Source organism: Ovis aries, chromosome 1 (assembly GCF_016772045.2).
Source record: "Ovis aries strain OAR_USU_Benz2616 breed Rambouillet chromosome 1, ARS-UI_Ramb_v3.0, whole genome shotgun sequence".
In the NCBI taxonomy this organism is placed as follows: Eukaryota; Metazoa; Chordata; class Mammalia; order Artiodactyla; family Bovidae; genus Ovis; species Ovis aries.
This window is the reverse complement of record NC_056054.1, coordinates 36,272,276-36,278,303: the sequence shown is the minus strand read 5'-3', so window position 1 is coordinate 36,278,303 and position 6,028 is coordinate 36,272,276.

The following is a 6,028-nucleotide window of genomic DNA, read 5'->3' as shown; positions in this document are numbered from 1 at the left end:
GTAAAAGAACGCAAGAAAGTCATATCCTTAAAAATCAGGACAACGGTGGGTAGTGTCTTGGAGAGAGCAAAAGAGAGGCGGTTTGTAAGAGACTGAACATGTTCTATTTCTTGTCCTAGGTGGTGGTATCACATGTTTACTCTTGACAAATTTTTGAACTGTTTAGGTGTATCTTATATATATTTTTGTTTAGTAATGTGTTTTGGATTGATAAATTAGATATATTTTATTTCATAGTAATAAGGTTAAAGAAAAGGCTAGAGTCACATGCACACCAGTTTATAAGGTGAAGGATGATGCTGACCATTTAGATTGTGCCAAAAGTCCTTAAGAAAGCCACATTAAAGGCAGTACCTATCAGGGATTGACATATGTATGGCCCTTGTGTTTTCCAATCACCACATCCTTTACCCGTGGCCAACAAACATGATCAATAGCTTAGGCCTCATTTTCCCATCGAGCCCAGACAGCCATTCTCAACCAATCTGACTGGCCATGGATGGTCTGATCTACTTTCCACCTGTTATCAATATATCCTGACTTATCAGATAAGGTAAAAGCTTATGTATGAGCTTGGCATACCCTCCAAAATCTCACTATATCTTGACATGTATAATGAAATTGTGCCTAAGGTTTTCGTACCAAATGAAGCCAGAAAGAAAGACAAATATCATATGATATCATTTATATGTAGAATCTAAAATATGACACAAAGGAACTCATCTATGACACAGGAACAGACTCGAAAGCATAGAGAACTGACTATGGTTGGCAAAAGAGGGGGAGTAGATTGGGAATTCAGTACTAGCAGATGCAAACTATTATGCATAGGATGGAGAAACAACAAAGTCCTACTGTATAGTACAGGGCACCATTTTCAGTATCCTGTAATAGATCACAATGGAAAAGAAAACATTTAATAGCACTTTACAGACTCAGGAACCTTTACAAAGGATGCCAAGGCCATATGCTGTCCTTGTAAAGTAGGACTGAACATACAGATAGTAAATATGGCATTGTTCTGAGAAGAATGTAACACTTTTCATTGGTTTATTTTATCCAAAGATAAAACCAGGCAGTCCACTGGTCACTTGGCACAAGAGGGAACATCACAAATGTGATCCTGTTTGCATAGAGTTTCCACCCCAGTTTTCCAGGCATCCTCACTATCTGTGCCATTTTACCTGGTTATCAGCCTCTCACCTGATCTCCCCCCGCTGTTGTTAGCCTTTCATCTCTGCTGGCTCTATTCAATTCATCAAGAATTTGTTCACTACCATCTTGGTGCTTTAAACTGTGGGCTGAATGAGGATGTGAACCATAGTTTTAGTTTTCAATGCCCTGCCATGATTTGGGGAGTGAAAGATACGTGTATACACTATGGAGGTAAAAATATGAGTATATGTTAAAGGGCAACCTGCTCCTGGGTTGGAAAAAAACGTCGGTAGGATTTTCAAGGCAGGAGGGATTGGAAACGATTGAAGTGTATGGGGGAGACTTCTTGGACAGAAACTTCATTGAAAGTTTTTAATGTTATTAATATAAAATCAGTCTTCTAAGATGGCAGAGATGCTTTGTGAACTTAGCTCATGACAACCACTCCACATCCAAATTTTTTTTGACCAATCCACGCTTGAACTTCAGATTTAACCCGGGCACCTGTTCCTTTGGGGCACCTTTCTTGATCTCTCATCATAGTAATGTGTCTTCCTCTTTTTCTCCAGTATCATCTCTCCAATGAAATAGTCCACTATGGTCTGTTCATAATAGTTACCTGATATTAATATCATTTAAAAATTAATTGTATTTGTTTTTGGCTGTGCGGGGTTCATTGCTGCGTGGCCTTCTCATTGTGATGCTTCTCTTGTTGCAGGGCGCAGGGGCTAGGGCATGCAGGCTTCAGCAGCTGTGGCTTCTGGGCTCTGGAGCACGGGCTTGATAGCTGTGGTGCAGAGGCTTAGTCACTCCAGGGCATGTGGGATCCTCCGAGATCAGGGATCAAACTCATGTCTCCTTTATCAGCAGGCAAACTCTTTACCACTAAGCCACCAAGGAAGCCCTGTGATGTTAATATTATTTTTAAAAAATGACTGGACTTCCAGGGTCAAACATTCAGGAATTTGACTTTCCACCCCCTCCCACCTAATTTATCAAAAATAATGCAGACTTTTGTAGAAAGAATAACCTGCAGAATCTCGCAAAATATTGATGAAGAGGACTTCCCTGGTGGTCCAGTGGTTAGGACTCAGTGCTTCCACTGCAGGGGCCACAGGTTCTATTCCTGGTTGGGGAACTATGATCCCGTATGCCCCATGCAGTGGCCTGCCCGCCTCCCCCAAAAAAAGACTAATGAGGAAAAAAAAACAGGGTGTCAACCTACAGTGAAGAGAAAAATAGTAATAATTTATACACATGGGCTCTAACTCAGAGCCAAGAACCATCACACACTATCTCATACACATGAGTCTGTAAGAAAGAATCACAATTTTCTCCCTATTTTAGAAATGAAAATTGCCAAAGCAGTAGTAATTTGCCCTAAATGACATAATTAGAACTTCGCACACTTGGTTTAAGAGCCCAGATGATCAACTTAATTGTTTATTTTCCTCATCTTTGTAACCAAAGCACATATGCACAGAGCGTTTTACTTCATCAAGGCAATAAATTATAAAGGGTAAGGAAGTATATGAAAAGGTACATCAAAAGTGATGATCATGCTATTAGCATGACTGCCAGAATTTGGCATTATGAAGACTGGGAGAAAGCTGAAACTACACTCTCTTCAATAGTGCATCTGAGGTTAATTTTAGTGACGAAATGTTCATCTCCATGCTCAGTCCAGCACAATACCAAGACCCATTGTTAAAAATCCCTCCTGTCATACTATCTATGCTTGGCTTTGTGCAGTTCAACATTTCTATCACTTACTTGCCTGAGGAATAGATGCTTCATTTAATTAAGTCTACAGATGACATAAAGCTGGGAGGAGTAGCTGATATTGCAAACGATAGAGTCAAGATTTAAAATAATCTTGACAAGCTACAACAATGGCCCAAAACCACAAGATGAAATCCCACAGGTATATATGCAAAGTCCTGTATTTGGGTTGAAAAAAAAATCAGTGGCGCAAGTATACAAGCCTAGGTTTAGACCAGTAGTCTGGAAAAACATTTAGAAGTTTGAGTTGATCATTAAAGGAAGTTACAGACATCAGTAAGGAATTCTCCCTCCATCCAAATTCAAAGACTTAAATTACAAAATCAACATATAATGGATGGCTGCAGAAATACCCTCAAGAGGAGAAACTGGAAAAGCCAATGGAGTTTGATTGTGGTATCATCCATGGTACCGTTCTAGAAAGAGAGGCATCAGTAAGAAGAACTGGTTGGTTAGAGGGGGACACAGGGGATAAAGAGCGAGAGCAGACCAACGGGTCTGGTGTCAGAAGAGAAGTTTTCACAGGGCATAGTCAGTGGGTAAGTACATGGTTCTGGGGTCAACCAGCCGCCTGGGCTCTTACACCAAGTATGCAAAGATCTAATTAGGTCATCTGGGGCAAGTTACTCATGTTGGACAATTCTCATCTCTGAAAGGGGGGAGAGTCATGATGCTTCCTTACAGGGTTATGCATATGAGATGAGTGTGTGATGGGGTTGGGCTTGAGGTGGGGCTCATATGTGTTAGTTTTTACTATTATATTTTCTTCTTCATTGTAGGTTGATACTCTGGGTTTTTGTTTCTCCGTCAGTCTTTTGTGAGATTCTGCAGATGATTCTTTCTATAAAAGTCTGCTTTGTTTTTGATGAGATGAGAAAAAAAAGTCAAATTCCTGAATGTTTGACCTTACAACTCCAGTCATTTTAAAAATAAAATTCTCATCAGGTAGCTACACTGAACAGACTGTAGAGGACTATTTAATTAATTTAGAAAAATTTATACTCTAAAAATGGCATAGACAAACTGAAATATACCCAGCTTGCCTGAGAATGGCTAATAATCTAGAAATGCTAAAGGAAGCTGGTAGACTTGTCTTTAATCCTTGAAGATGTACCTCGTGGAGGAGGGCATAAAGCTTGCTCAGGTTCATGAAAAGAAGGAGCTGCCTGAGGGCACAGCAAGCTTCTATCCCTGAATGTGGACACTGCAGGCCCCTGACAGGAAGGCCAGGGAAGAACAGCCTGTGTTTCTCTAAGTCTGGGTGTAGGCAAATAACTTTACCTGTTGTTTTATTTTTTGAGGCTTCATGAACACCCTGCAAAATAAATAGGCTCTAGAACTCAGTCTTTGTCCTCTAAATCCTGTGTTTAAAAAAAAATGTGTCCTGAGGTCACCTGCACCAGAATCACCCATCTAAGGTGTTTACTAAAAATCCAGATACTTGAACCACATTCTTAGAGATTCTGACTCAGTTAATCTGAGTGGGACCCAAGAAGTGGCCTTGGTCCAGTCCAAAGTGCTTTTTGCTCTTCTACTAAAATTTCTACTATAATACCAATTTTAAGACTCTTCTTCCAACGGATATTGTAATTTCAACCATATACCAGGCCTAACTCAGAGGCTGGTGAATTTGGTGGTGAAAAAGACTATATATATCACCATTGTAAAAAAGGGGGAAGTTGCTGTATAACACAAGATGCTCAGCCCAGTGCTCTGTGAAGACCTAGAGGAATGGGATTGGGGTGGGGTGGGAAGGAGGTTCTAGAGGGAGAGGGTATATGTAAACTTAAGGCTGACTGACATACAGCGGTGGTGTTGGTGGTGGTTTAGTCACTAAATCGTATCCGACTTATGTGATCTCATGGACTGTAGCCTGTCAGGCTCCTCTGTCCATGGGATTTCCAGGCAAGAATACTGGAGTGGGTTGCCATTTCCTTCTCTAGGGGATCTTCCCAAGCCAGGGATTGAACCCAGGTCTTCTGCATTGCAGGCAGATGATTTACCAACTGAGCTATGAGGGAAGCCCCTGACATACAGCAGAAACCAACATAACCTTGTAAAGCAATTATCCTCTAATTAGGAGTAAATTTTAAAAAAATATATTAAAAAAATAAACAAAAAGACTGTGTAGGACTAGAGCTTGTATCTTGTGGGAGGACGCATTTGTTAAAAAAGGAAACCAATAAAAATCAAGAACCATATCGAATAGTGAGAAGGGCTATGCTAAGAATAAAGTCAAGTGTGGTTGCTGATCAGGTTGCTCTTTTGGACTGGAATGCCCCTCTCAGAAGGGGCTGTTGATCTGAGAGTTAAATGATGGGTCTATATCAATAACCTCAGATATGCAGATGACACCACCCTTACGGCAGAAAGTGAAGAAGAACTACAAAGCCTCTTGATGAAAGTGAAAGAGGAGAGTGAAAAAGTTGGCTTAAAGCTCAACATTCAGAAAACGAAGATCATGGCATCCGGTCCCATCACTTCATGGGAAATAGATGGGGAAAGAGTGGAAACAGTGTCAGACTTTATTTTTTGGGGCTCCAAAATCACTGCAGATGGTGACTGCAGCCATGAAATTAAAAGACGCTTACGCCTTGGAAGAAAAGTTATGACCAATCTAGATAGTATATTCAAAAGCAGAGACATTACTTTGCCGACTAAGTTCCGTCTTGTCAAGGCTATGGTTTTTCCAGTGGTCATGTATAGATGTGAGAGTTGAACTGTGAAGAAGGCTGAGCGCCGAGGAATTGATGCTTTTGAACTGTGGTGTTGGAGAAGACTCTTGAGAGTCCCTTGGACTGCGAGGAGATCCAACCAGTCCATTCTGAAGGAGGTCAACTCTGGGTGTTCTTTGGAAGGAATGATGCTAAAGCTGAAGCTCCAGTACTTTGGTCACCTCATGCAAAGAGTTGACTCATTGGAAAAGACTCTGATGCTGGGAGGGATTGGGGGCAGGAGGAGAAGGGGACGACAGAGGATGAGATGGCTGGATGGCATCACTGACTTGATGGACGTGAGTCTGAGTGAACTCCGGGAGATGGTGATGGACAGGGAGGCCTAGCGTGCTGCGATTCATGGGGTCGCAAAGAGT